Genomic DNA, 14,871 nt, shown 5'->3' with positions numbered 1-14,871 from the left:
AGTCCAGCTCTCTGGGTGGTTTTTCAAATTGTCATATTAACAGAGAAGTCCGTAATATTAAATTTTTCAATAAAATAGACTCCCATTCCTCGTTTGAGGACTCCAGTGTTACTACACAGGGGTGGAAATGTATCTAAAGGTCAGCATTTTTAGATCTTGAAGAGTTGTTTGAATCGCAAGTACTTGTACTTTTATTCTGTCTTTCTCTTTTCTTTCTTTCTTTCTCTTTTGGCTTTTGCAGCTTTGCTGTGATGTGAAAATTGTAATATACATGTGCACTGTTTAAAGCGCATTCCAATTTCTTAAGTGATCACGAGCTGTTCATCACCTGTTTCGTAAATGAGTGGTTTCATTAAACCCAAAGAAGTTTCCTTTAGGTTATTGAGCAACTGTTTTATTGACTTGGACCACATCTCTAACGTGAGTTTGACACCCCTGATTTAGGCTGACTCTAATTAAAGGTGAGACTTGGTATTTTATTTCTTATTGAGTGTGCAAAGGCTGAAAGAAAAACATGCGTGACTAGTGTGCTGGGCTGGTCTGTATATTTTATTGTATGATCTTGTAGCACTTTGAAATGAAGTGATAGTCTAACCCACAGTTGCCTCATTCCGTATTTTTTTTGCCTGCGCAGTTGCCTCAGGGCGTATCACTGAAACCCACATCACAGAAAAATATTTCCTCAATGCTGTCTGAGGGCCCGCACACTAAACAAAAAACAGGAACACCCAGGACAACTCCCTGCAACGATTCTTGATTGTAAACACATATTCCTCATTAGAAACTGATCATGGCATAATCTGAGCATACTGGTAGCCAGAAATGTGTCACGGGTAAACTAGACATAAATCACACACACTTTCAGTGTGTGACAATACTGTGGTGAATGTTTAATTAGGGTCTGGCATCAAACAACTCTGGCTTAAAATCAGAAGTTAAAATCGGATCTCTGCTTCGTTGGGGTTAGATGACACCGGCTGTCACGATTACAGTTGTAAATGCAATATTAATAATGAATATTTTATCAGTCCCATTCATTAACCCAAATTTCTTGTTGTCACATTCGTGGCACTGTATCACCTTCATTCCACTTTGCCCTCTGCTTGTATTTCAGGTACTAAGCCACTAGAGTGCACTGTCACATTCCCACAACCATCATTCTGAGGGTGTTTGCAGACTGAACTGCTGCAAACAATTGCAAGCTTTTATTTAATAGCTGATCTTTTATAGCTATTCCCACTTCTTATCATTTGCAGAGTTCAGTGTTTATGTGTGCTGTATGAGTGTTTCCAAAGTCATTTTTTCCTTAATTTAAAAGATTAATTTCTTTTTTTAATTTATCATTTTATCCTAGTTTTTTTTTTTTAAATGTGTTTCTGTCATATCAGCATTTCAGTATCAGTATTTTTTGACACATGGGTTCATTTGTATTTTCTTTTTGCCAGGATGCGTGTCATCTTTTACAAGACTGAGACACCACACCTATAGTGGCACTGTTCTTTATTTTTGGTAATATTTTAAAATCTATGTGCCTGCACACATAAAAAGCAAAAACCACAGTGGAATTAAATTCGGCCGCTCATTTGATGTAGTCTCCCTCTTTGCACAAATACACAGCTCCCAGTGCTCCTCCCACACTTGGAACATTCCCTGGAAGTTCTGTTTTGTAAGCATTTGCAATGCATGTTCAATTTCTTTCACATGTTAAAATAGCAATTCTTCAACTTGAATTTCCCTTTAATGAAGAAGATGAAGTTGCCTGGACCCAAAACTGCAAAATAAAGTTGGTAGGAGCCACCATTATGTTGGAGGAACAAAAGAAACTTGCATGTTTTCAACATACTGTGAAAGAGCAAGTTTTTATGATGGAGGTTTTGTGCACTGAGCAATTCAGGCTTTTTTTACTGAATGTTCTTCCTCGGATGTCTAAAGGCATTACTTAGTGCTGGCAGTCTGTCCTTTGGGAGTGCATTCACTTTGCACAAACTCTGTGAATGCCAAACAAAACAAGAGCAATGCTCCTGGTAACACTCCTAACCTGACCCATCTTCTAAGGTCTTGGAGACTATAGAGGCTCTTCCACTGTAAAAATCAGCTTTTTGGTCTCTTGGATAGAGTTGTAAACACAACACTCATCACCAGTGATCCTTGACAGAAAGGTTGGACATCACAAGCCTGTTGGTAGAGATGCACACAGACTTTTGCTTCAGCTTCATTCTGTAAGAAGGTAACACAGATCTTGATGCTGAGTGTGGAATTTAATATAAAAACTCAATGAGCAAAACCTTATTCTAGCACCTGTTACGTCTTTGCGAACACTTGTCATACACCCAGAAACTGCGTGTGCAACAGTGGCATAGATTTTTTTTTGTTCTCACCTTGCTTATGACAACATTTCCTTGTTAGTTAAAAAGGAATGCAGAATGAGTCTTCTCTGCTATGCCTCCATAAAGTTTAACATGCAGCACTTCCAAAATAGACTTGGGTTCTTTGTCAGCACTGCAAACCCATCCATTACCTACAGTGTAATGATGGAAGACAAAAAAAAAGAAGCTTGCACTGTCTCCTGTTTGCATAATCTGATTCTTGCTCTGCACTCCCATCTCTGTGTCAATATCTCCCAAGGGATTTCTGGTCGTTTTTTCAAGCACAAGCCCCCTGCTCAACTTAACTAAGAGCTGTTTCAATATGTAAACAACGGAGCACCCATATACTTAAGTACTCTTTTAGTACACTCACTAAAGGCCACATAGAGACATACATAAGTACTGGGAATATCCTGAAAAACATAATCAAGGTAATATGAAGATGCTACAGCAGAGTGTTTCATTTGTGAAGGAATAGTTGTCCATAACATTTAAATGTCAAAGTCAGAGCTACAGTTCTTGCTAACTAACAATACAATGAAATACCTGCACATGAAAGTGAACATTGGCTGACCAGAAATGCAAGGCAAAACCACACAAAAGCACTGTTCTACTGTGCATTGACACAGTCTAGAAGGAAACCTATGACTCATCACAGAGGTCAGTGACTGCAGAGCAAAACATCTGGATAAGCCAGAGCTGACTTGGAAAAAAAAACGCTGCAGAGATGAAAGTAAAACTAGCCCTTCATCCACAATCACCAAAAAGGAAAGTTCATTCAGAAAGTTTTGAGGTCCTTTTTTTCTCATCAATCTATAAAGAACGTTTAAACAAAAATATGTTTTATGGATTTATTAAAACTGAAAGATTGAAAGCATTCAGAAGAGAGCCTATTAATGGTCTGTAGGCCAGTGACCAGCTGAAATCACCAGACATAATTAGGCAGACTTCACAGTTGAAGGTGTGATCATTGGAATTTAAGCCACAAGTCTGAGAAAACTGTGGTTAGATCTTGAAGCAAGGACAGTGTTTATGCACAGATCTACAAGAAAACTGGTCAAATACCAAAAGTGCCCAAGAGCACATTAGCCCTCATCAGTTTATAAAACACACCAAAAACATATTTCTTTTTTGTCATGGAGTATCATGTGTAAATTGGTGGAAGACAGTGAACTGAATCCAGGGGAAAACACCTTTTATTAAAACAAGTGACTGGAAATAATCTCCACTGAAGCTGTGGAACAATCACTGATCCAGGAAACACTGAAGAAAGAATTGTACAAACTCAATGTCAGCAAACGTAGGATCTCGAACTGTAAACATTTTAAGCATTCTTTATGTATTGATTATCTTTTAAAGAAAAACAATGTTCCCCTTCTCATATTGTAACTACAGGTTACTGTATTAAGGATCCAGGCTTTATTATTATATAGCATGTCCTAAGACTAAAGCCTGCACCTCAAAATATGCTCTACAACATAGACCATACCCCTAATAACTTAATAAATTCAGAATAATTACATGCTAAATATTAGGAAATGACACTGTTAGTGGCCAGTTGTATAATTAAATGCTTCCAAGTTGTTTTCCAAGTCAAAATACTTCAGATTTCATATGTGCTTCCACTGCACCTGGATGAGGAGTGAGAATAAGTCTCAGGGGCTTTTACAAATTCCACTATATGATACATGACTTGCAAATAAAAAGAAAAAAAATTCTAAGCTGGGTGTGAGCTTTCTTTAAAATCCCCACACAACCCCAGAATGGAACTTTATTAAGCAATCAAAAAAAATTTTTTAAAAAAAAAGAACTGACAGGAAAACCCATGAGAGGATAAAAACCAGTTTTGTAGAAATTAAACTGAAGTACAAAGAAGCAAACATGGTAAAAGATCAAACATGAGGTGGAAAAACTGGAGCAACAAAAAAAGCATAAAGGGTGAGCATCAGATGATCTAACAGAGAGCATGAACACATAGACAGAAACCAACGCAGCTCACTCTCTGGGTAGAATTTACTTTTAAAGGAATAGTGTTGTATTTTGTATATATTCATTTTTTTTCTGGGTTTATTTGTTTTTAACATACACAGTTTGTATCGCAATAAAAATGGGTGCAAAATGCAGGCTTTTGTTATTTGCCCTGTTAAAATCATTTTTACTATACTTGACATAATTTTAAGCACAATTCTTTTTATTTGTTTTTATTTCAAGTTTATTTTGTTCCCAAAAATATATATACTTGGAACACTGTACATATATTGAAATTGTTAAATCCGGTTACTGTAACACAAATAACAAAATCATAATAAAATTATTTAACTATACCGAAAAAATACCCCATGCCAACATGTTCTTGTCAGTCTGAAACCTTATTGTCATTTTAATTATCTCTATATAGCTATTTGACATTCATATCAATCTACTGACCATGAAGCAGAGGTCAGAGGTCAAATATGGCATGATAATTTATTATTATATTTGCTTAGCTTCCTCTAATCATTTTTGTTACAGTGTTTTCAATATTTAGCCCTATAGACATTTTTGTAATGAAGGAACATAATGATGCAAAAGTATATCGGTCAAACATCGATAGTGGCCATTATCTGCCCTGTTGACTACAATAGTCCTGTCAGCAATATATATATATATATATATATATATATATATATATATATATATATATATATATATATATATATATATATATATATATATATATATATATATATATTAGGGGTGCAACGATATTCGTATCGATATTGAACCGTTCGATACAGTGCTTTCGGTTCGGTACGCATATGTATCGAACAATACAACATTTGTAATTTATTTTATCAATTTTCCTTCTGATGATGCTGTCTGTGTTGAGCGCTCAGTGAATCTGTGTTCGACTACTCCGCCTAGGCTGCACTGTCGAGCGCAGATCCACTGAGCGCTCAACACAGACAGCATAGTCAGAAGGAAGAGCGCAGGGCAAGCTAGCGAGACAGAAGTTAAGCTCTACTTGCAACAGGCAAATTGAACCTCATTCAGATCTGGCGTTTGGAATTATTTTGGTTTTCATGTGACGTATGACCCTGAAGGTAAGCGAGTCATGGACTAAAGTAAAACAGTATGTTGGATGTGCCGTGCAATGCTCAATTACATTGGTGTGAACTAGTGTGTTAGCGCAGTTAGCTCGTTAACGTGTTGGCCATCTAGCCCCATGCACGGAGTGATCGGCGGTAGCTCGTTAACGGAGATTTGCCGTGTTGTGGCGTTAAGGTCATTTCAACGAGATTAACCTGAAAGCACTAGTGGGAACACAACGAATATGACTGCACATTTACACCGACATCATCCTAGTGCAAAGACAAGTGGAAGCAGACAAAAAAAAGCAAGCATGCTACTAACTTTAGCCGAGTCATTTAGACAGCTGTTAGCACATGATTCTCCTTATGCTGCTGAGAATATAGCCCAGAAGAAGGCAAGGCAAGGCAAGTTTATTTGTATAGCATAATTCAACAACAAGGTGATTCAAAGTGCTTTACAGAGACATTAGAAACAAGAACAAATAAAAAGCATGATTTAAAATTGAATAAAACAAGCAAATAAACTAACTAACTAATTAACAAACAAACAAACAAACAAACAACAGTATATAAAATCAAAACAGATAAAATCAGAAGAAGCGGATAGTATAGCTTTTATTTTGGAAAGAGCCATTTCTCTGTAATAAACTCTCTTTTCCAAAGATGAGTGATTCCTCAATCAGATACAGGGCTCGCAATATCGCTAGCCCGACGTCCCGGAGCTAGCGATTTTTTTCAGTCGGGCTACCAAAATCTTTCTCTTCCCTGCCCGTCGGGCTATTGTAGGAAAAATATATGTCAATGCTTTTGCATTCTTTCAGAAATGTAGCTGGGTAATTATGTCATTGGCATCGGTGAGCCACTGTCAATATGTGACATATTGAAATCGCGTTTGAATTTGCGCTTGTTTTTTTGCTTTCACTTTGCAATCGTGCGAACTGTGTATAGAGAGCGACAGCACTGATCTGTGAGTGATGATAATTTGTGCACCAATTCCTCTGACATCGTCTTATTAATCGTTAGCTTACTATGCAAACATGACAAGTGAAATCTCCCGCAGCTTACACATGTGAGAGGTTGATCGCGCAGAGAATCGCTGAGCTTATGTGAGTGCGCGTGTAAAAGCATTTCAGTTCTGCTGAGCCAAATAAGACAGGTCAGGGTGAAGAAGTGACAGCCAAAGAAAAGCTTACCACAAAACGGAGAAGTTATGACAAATCAGACTATAAGGCAAAAAGAAAGTGCAGCTTTATGGTTTCATGGACAAAAGAATTTCTGTGGCTGCGATATGATGAGCTAAATAACCAGGGCTGCACATAAGTGGTCCGCAGGTGCGCATTCGCTGTCAAAATAAAAAACACGCACAAGGGTTAGGGTTAAATTTAAAAACTGTACTTTTGAGTTAAAATATATATTTATAATTTTAATAAATGACAAATTAAAAATGCATGAACATTTTTTTGTATCGAAAAAATATCGAACCGTGACACCAAAGTATCGAACCGAACCGAACCGTGAATTTTGTGTATCGTTGCACCCCTAATATATATATATATATATATATATATATATATATATATATATATATATATATACATATATATATATATATATATATGTGTGTGTGTGTGTGCAAGCAGAATATACAGCAAATGTGAGTGTCATAAGTGTTCATCAGGGTGACGACCTATGGATAGAAACTGTGCTTGTGGCCCGTACCAGAGGGAAAGAGTTAGAACATAATCTGATACTGATACTTATTTATCTGCAATTTCACAATAACTGTTAATATGAAAAAAGTACCCTATGATGAATCAACATAGCATAAAAATGTCTTGTGATTCTAGTATTAGATTCAAAGTAAACAAGAGTCTTCCAAAAGAAGAAACAAGTTGACTTTGTGCTCCCTGCAGAGTTCAAACTCATGCTCTTGTATCCCACACTTCTTCTCCCACCAGTATCATCAGTTCTTCTTCTTCTTCTTCTTTTTCTTCTTCACAGCATTTAGGTGTCTTTACCACCCCCTCGTGGAAAGAATGATTACCGTATTATTTTCCAAATTACCTTTGATTATTTTAAAAATATATATATATTATTTTTTAAAAAGTGCCCTGTGCTATATGACCCCTTAACACCAACGTTGTTTTTAACTTGCAACATTTTCTTACTTGTTCTGCTTTCTGTTGCTTTGACTCTGCGACCTGTCTTTGTGCTGCATACAGAGTGTTTCTATTATCTATGTGCATACTGTATGTGCTGTGAATAACTGGAGTGCTTGTAAAATCGTCAGATTCTCCTTGTAGATTATCTCAGATTAAACTTTGATATGTATCTCATTTATATAGCACGTTCACAATAGTCATCTCAGTGTACTTTATACTGGCATATAAAGACTCTACACCAGGGATGTCAAACTCATTTTACATCATGGGCCACATACAGCTCACTTTGACCTTAAGTGGGCCAGACCAGTGAAATGCCCCTTTCTGCCAGTGTAAAGAAGTTTAACTACACATTAAATCCCTTAATTATCTTCATATAAGAAAAAGGTTCTATTTCAGCAGCTCGTCTCAGTTTTTCTATATGATGAAGAAGAAGAAGTCTGACAGCACGACTCTTTGGGACTAAATTGTAGGTAAGAAATGTGTAAAAGTGTGAAAAAGTAGCTCACTGTGCTCTAATAATAAAAGAAAGTTTTTGCTTAGCTTTTCCTTTTTTAAAATTATTTTCTTCCTTTTTTGTTTTTTGTTTTTTAAACTATATGGACCAGCTGTAAAAATAAATAAATAAAAATAAAAAATGAAGAAATTTCTACTGAAAAAGGTGAAACTTTTCTGTCGTTTGAATGCTCATCTATTACTTTGATGTTGTATGAATGAGCAACCCAATATCACAGCAAGGCATATACAGTTTTTTCTGAATGCCTAAACACTAACTGTGATTCCTGTAGCACAATTTCTAAAACTATTCAGACTTATAGCAAAACCACTCACTGAGTTTGCAAAACTAAAAGCACAAAAACTGCTTTGCACTCAGTTTGCAATTTTGTAACACACACTTTGCAAAACTGTAGGCACAATTCACTGCACAACACTCAATTACCAAATTTCCAACACACTCCTAGCAAAAGTATACACATGTATGGCTATCATTAACACTAATTTGCCAACTGTCTGGCACAATTTCACATGTGAAAACTTTTTTAGATAATTAGTTCACTTTGCAATCAGCCCAAGCACTATAATACAGGTAAGCTGTGTGTGCGGAGTACAATGGAGGGAGCAGGAAGAGTGAGAAGTAGAGGAGGCCGAGGAAGAGGACGTGGAGGTGAAGAAGTAGGATGAAGAGGACGACAAGGATAAGGAGGAGCAACAGGAGGACGAGGAGGGGGGAGAGGAGGACGAGGAGGGGGGAGAGGAGGATGAGGAGGGGGGATAGGAAGGGTAAGAAGAGTAAGAAATAGAATTACTGATGACATCAGAGCTACAATAGTGGACCATGTAATCAACCGTGGAGTGACCCTGAGGGTAGCTGGCCAACGGGTCCAGCCTAACTCGAGCCGCTACACTGTAGCAAGCATCATAAGGACATTTTGAAATGAGAGTCGGTTAGTACAGTCACTTTGCACTAAGATTTGTAGCACTGCCATATGCCAATGAGAAGCACAACAATGCCATTGATGTAAAAATACTGAAATTGTTACTTTACAGAATTGCTAGATGACCAGATGCTGGGGCAGAGGAAGCATGTTCACTGCAGACCAAGTAACCCATATAGTCATTATGGCGATTGCAAATAATCTTATACTTGGAAATAAACACTTGTGTTTGTTTTGATGTGTTTGAATAAACACCAGTACTTGAAGTTTGGATCCCTCTATGCTTATGGATCTATGACAGAAGTATGAGCTCAAACTGACATAGCCTACCTTGTGCACAGAGAAAGCAAAAGCCAGATGTGTTTTGTATTCATACCATCAGTGTGCAGTTGGCGCATTGTGTGCTTAGTAGATGATGGCTTGTGTGTACTGTTTGATACGGAAACACCATTTTTACGAAGGTGTGAAGAGTTAATCTAGCTGTGTTTGCTTTTGCAAGAGAATTAAAATGTTTTGATAATTGGGTGACAGGTTTTTTTATTTGTGTGTAGAGTTTTGCAAAATTAGCCAATAGTTACAAAAAATGTGCTTAAGCAATCAGAAAAAACTGTAATAGACATGCCGGTCCACCGTGTCCATTTCACACTTTGCCTCTAAAAAACGTGAAATGGACATGCATGAAAAAGTTGCAGTAAGTTGCAGTAACAGCAGAGGGAGATATATTTTTTAAACCAACATGAAAATAAACACAGGGAAGCATTTAAACCGACACTTTTACAGTTTTTTACAGACGCTAGGACACATTTCTCAATACTTAGGTCACTTTTGCAAAACTCTTCACACAATCCTCCTAACTGACCGTCAGCTTGGCAAAGCAGTTCATTTCACATTCAAAATGCACTACAACTACCAAAACACTTCATTCAGGTCTCAAATAACCTCATTCTTCCAGAACACTAGCAAAGGTTGACAGCCGACAAACACACTTTGTCACCCACAAAACAATGACCTAAAAAACACTAACAACATGTAGCATTACACAGTGTTTTCTTGTGTAAAACAAGGACACATCTCTGTTTATAATTTCAATATATGTTACTGGAATGAATCAGACATCATGCAGAATTCGTTAATATTTGTTTATGTAATTTTTTATTTTTTTGCACTAAGTAATCCCAAAATACAAGAATTTGTATACACACCATCCACTGATACACATACAATAGTAATGCTAATCTACTCGGTCTTCTCCATTTGGCCACAGGTTCTCATCCACATCACATCTTATGTCATCTAGGGCAATACACCTAGGAAAGAATCTTCTGGCTGCCAGAATTGAAGGAGTTGAAAAATTGAAGGAGTAACACCTGTGTAGATGTTCATCTACAATGAGAATAAGCTGTGGCTGGTTAAACTGCATTTTTAGATTTAAAATATGTTTCAATAAAATATTGTTGTTGAATTTTGCTGTCTTTTCAAGTTTTGCATTGTGTTATTGTTTTGGCCATAAGTTTAACAGTTTTGAAAACAGTATGTAAGCACATGCAAAATGTCCTGTCCGTACAAAGATTTTTGGCAGTTGTTGTGTCTGAGTGAGAAGATAATTCATGAAATTTGAGAGATGTAGTCATTGAATGCATTTTGTGCCAAAACAATGATAACTGATCCTCAGTTTAGCCCACATAGACTTCTGTTGTGCTCACTGTGTGAGGAGTTTTGCAAACGTGACCTAAGTATTGAGAAATGTGTCCTAGCGTCTGTAAAAAACTGTAACACATTTACATGTATATGCACATTTGCCACCTAGCTTAATGGTTTCTGATGATTAAGGACCCTGGAATGTATTACATACATTTTTTGCTTACTACCAACTTCATTGCTTTAAATATATTATCTCCACCCTGCTGTTACTGCAGTTTACTGCATGGAGTAATGCAACTTCTGCATACGTGTCCATTTCATGTTTTGGAGAGGCAAAGTGTGAAATGGACATCCTATGGGGATAGATTTGGTGCAATTGTCAGCCCAGTCACACTCAGAGTAAGAAACCTTAAACACAACACATGCATTTAATATGCAGCAGTGTTTCGGGGTTTTTTTTTTTTTTCAATGGTATATTTTATCCCTCTTGTGGGCTTGAAAATAACTTACCAGTATTTCAGACCATTCTTGGACATACCAAGGGTTCAGACAGGCCAAAGGAAGTACCTAATGCACAACTTGTGGATTTGACAGTCATAATTTGTGCATTTGAACGTGTCAGAATTGAAGGTGCTTTGACCTTACCGAAGTGAGACGTGATGGCCAACAGACCTCCAGGTTTGTCAATGCGCCCATGTTGGAGCAGACCACCCTACACGACTCCTATTCTCATTACCGCAGATTTGTAGGCAGTCAGATGACTGTGTCTGGTCCGTATTGAATATATACATGTGTGTGTGTGTGTGTGTGTGTGTGTGTGTGTGTGTGTGTGTGTGTGTGTGTGTGTGTGTGTGTGTGTGTGTGTGTGTGTGTGTGTGTGTGTGTGACAAATATCTTGACAACTCAGATTCAAAGCAGTATAATGCACACCAGGTTTAAGGATGTAACTTTAATCACAAGTTAATCTGAAGTTGCACTGTGCATATTTGCTTTGTTGCTATAAAACCTTAAAGCTTTTCTTTATTGCCCTTTTCTTTAATTTGCCGATCGTGGCTCAAGAACTGGCAGTTTGTCTTGTAATCGGAAGGTTGCTGGTTTGAACAGTCTCGGTCGTTGTGTCCTTGGGCAAGACACTTCACCTACCGCCTACTGGTGATTGCCAGAGGGGCTGATGGTGCGATACGGCAGCCTCGCTTCTGTCAGTCTGCCCCTGGGCAGCTGTGGCTACAATTGTAGCTTGCCTCCACCAGTGTGTGAATGAATAGTGGAATTGTAAAGCACTTTGAGGGTCCCAAAAAGTGCTATATAAATGCAATCCATTATTATTATTATTAATTTGTAAGTTCACAAGATCACACAGCCTATCAACAGTCTTCACTATGTTCTGATGCAACACTTTAAATGTAATTTGTATAACTATTCAGAATATTTTTATACTAACTACATGGATACGTACATATTTGATTAAAAATATGAGTTTCCTATGTGCGTGCTTCATTTTATTCACTTCCTAACACATTGTGTGGCCTATTGCTAACTATTGCTGCTAAATTAAATCATCAATTAAATTATGAAACTGAATACATTTAGTATTTTCTGTACTTAAACTTTACATTCAGGTCAATGCCCACCTTACTAGTGTATTCAACAAGGTGGTGAACACACTCTCCTCAGAGATTAATGACATAACAGCATCACACACTTTTTAAAAAATTTTTGGCTGCACGACCCATGATACAAATCTCTGGTTCCACCACATCCCAAAGGAGATCTACTGGATCGAGATCTGGAGACTGTGGAGGTTGTTTGAGTACAGGGAATTCATTATCATGTTCAAACACACCAGTCTGAGAAGAGCTGAGGTTTGTGACATGGTGTATCATTCTGCTGGAAACACTCATATGAAGATGGGTACATCTGGTCATAAAAGTATGGACATGGTCAGCAACAGTATTCAGAAATCCATGTTTAAACATGGGCCAAATGCTATTAAGGTCACCACAAGCAGGAGCCTGAACATCTAATACAAAGCAGGATCCACACTTTCATGTTGCTGATGCCAAATTATGGTCCAAATATCCAAATGTCACAGCAGAAATTGAGATCCATCAGATCATGCAACGTTTTTTTTTTTTAAATTGTCTAATATTCAATTTCATGAATTGATAAAAACTACGTTTCCTGTTTTTAGCTGACAGCAGATGTGATCTTCCGCTGCTGCAGATTTCAGTGTTGTGCAATCAGAGATGCTCTTCTGCATATTTTGGTTGTCTAGCCATTCTCATCTGACCTCTAATGTCAACAAGATACTTCTGCCCACAGAACTGTTGCTCATCAAATAATTTTCTCCTTTTCAGAACAATCTTCGTGAGTTACAGTTTTTTCTGAATGCTTAAACCCTAACTGTGATTCCTGTAGCACAATCTCTAAAACTATTCAGACTTATAGCAAAACCACTCACTGAGTTTGCAAAACTAAAAGCACAAAAACTGCTTTGCACTCAGTTTGCAATTTTGTAACACACACTTTGCAAAACTGTAGGCACAATTCACTGCACAACACTCAATTACCAAATTTCCAACACACTCCTAGCAAAAGTATACACATGTATGGCTATCATTAACACTAATTTGCCAACTGTCTGGCACACTTTCACATGTCAAAACTTTCTTAGATAATTAGTTCACTTTGCAATCAGCCTAAGCACTATAATACAGGTAAGCTGTGTGTGCGGAGTACAATGGAGGGAGCAGAAAGAGTGAGAAGTAGAGGAGGCCGAGGAAGAGGACGTGGAGGTGAAGAAATAGGATGAAGAGGACGACAAGGACAAGGAGGAGCAAGAGGAAGACGAGGAGGGGGGAGAGGAAGATGAGGAGGGGGGAGAGGAAGGGTAGGAAGAGTAAGAAATAGAATTGCTGATGACATCAGAGCTACAATAGTGGACCATGTCATCAACCGTGGAATGACCCTGAGGGAAGCTGGCCAACGGGTCCAGCCTAACTCGAGCCGCTACACTGTAGCAAGTACCATAAGGACATCTTGAAATGAGAATCGGTTAGTACAGTCACTTTGCACAAAGATTTGTAGCACTGCCATATGCCAATGAGAAACACACCAATACCATTGATGTAAAAATACTGAAATTGTTACTTTACAGAATTGCTAGATGACCAGATGCTGGGGGCAGAGGAAGCATGTTCACTGCAGACCAAGTAACCCATATAGTCATTATGGCGATTGCAAATAATCCTATACTTGGAAATAAACACTTGTGTTTGTTTTGATGTGTTTGAATAAACACCAGTACTTGAAGTTTGGATCCCTCTATGCTTATGGATCTATGACAGAAGTATGAGCTCAAACTGACATAGCCTACCTTGTGCACAGAGAAAGCAAAAGCCAGATGTGTTTTATATTCATACCATCAGTGTGCAGTTGGCACATTGTGTGCTTAGTAGATGATGGCTTGTGTGTACTGTTTGATACGGAAACACCATTTTTACGAAGGTGTGAAGAGTTAATCTAGCTGTGTTTGCTTTTGCAAGAGAACTACAATGTTTTGATTATTGGGTGACAGGTTTTCTTATTTGTGTGAAGAGTTTTGCAAAATTAGCCAATAGTTACAAAAAATGTGCTTAAGCAATCAGAAAAAACTGTAATAAATTTCAGCATCAAAACCTATTATGGTGAACTCATAAAAGGATCACTAGGGGGCAGTAGAATACACGACATGAAGTATAGCCGCTACAGAGGCGCACATAAGATTACAGCCCAGCTACACGTGAAGATGAACTAGATCCAGATGTGCTGCAATCGATTTATTTCCAGTCACGTTAATCTAAATTATTCCAATATTCGATCTAACTCTCAATCCTTACCTGCTTTAATATATGTGTTCAATTTAAGAGAGGTTTCCAAAAGTAAAACTCACAGTCAGTATGGTTTTGAGTAAACATCCTCATAAAAAAAACATAAAATCTTAGCTCTCCTAGATCTGAATACAGTCTGCTGCACTGCTGCCCCCAGCGCTGTGCCTGTGGGGGGAGGAGGACGACGACTGTTGATCAGGAAGTTGGAATGTGGGTCCTTGTGTGTGATGTGATTGTTAGCAGAAATGTGTCAGCCCCAAGCTCACCGCCACCATCACACCACCACCAACCAGCACTCCTGTGCGCGCAGCTCCGCTCAGGTTGTA

The sequence above is a fragment of the Rhamphochromis longiceps genome, linkage group LG7, assembly GCF_057381845.1.
Source record: "Rhamphochromis longiceps isolate RC_006_pf linkage group LG7, R_longiceps_female_GT1.1, whole genome shotgun sequence".
In the NCBI taxonomy this organism is placed as follows: Eukaryota; Metazoa; Chordata; class Actinopteri; order Cichliformes; family Cichlidae; genus Rhamphochromis; species Rhamphochromis longiceps.
This window is presented reverse-complemented; position numbering follows the sequence as displayed.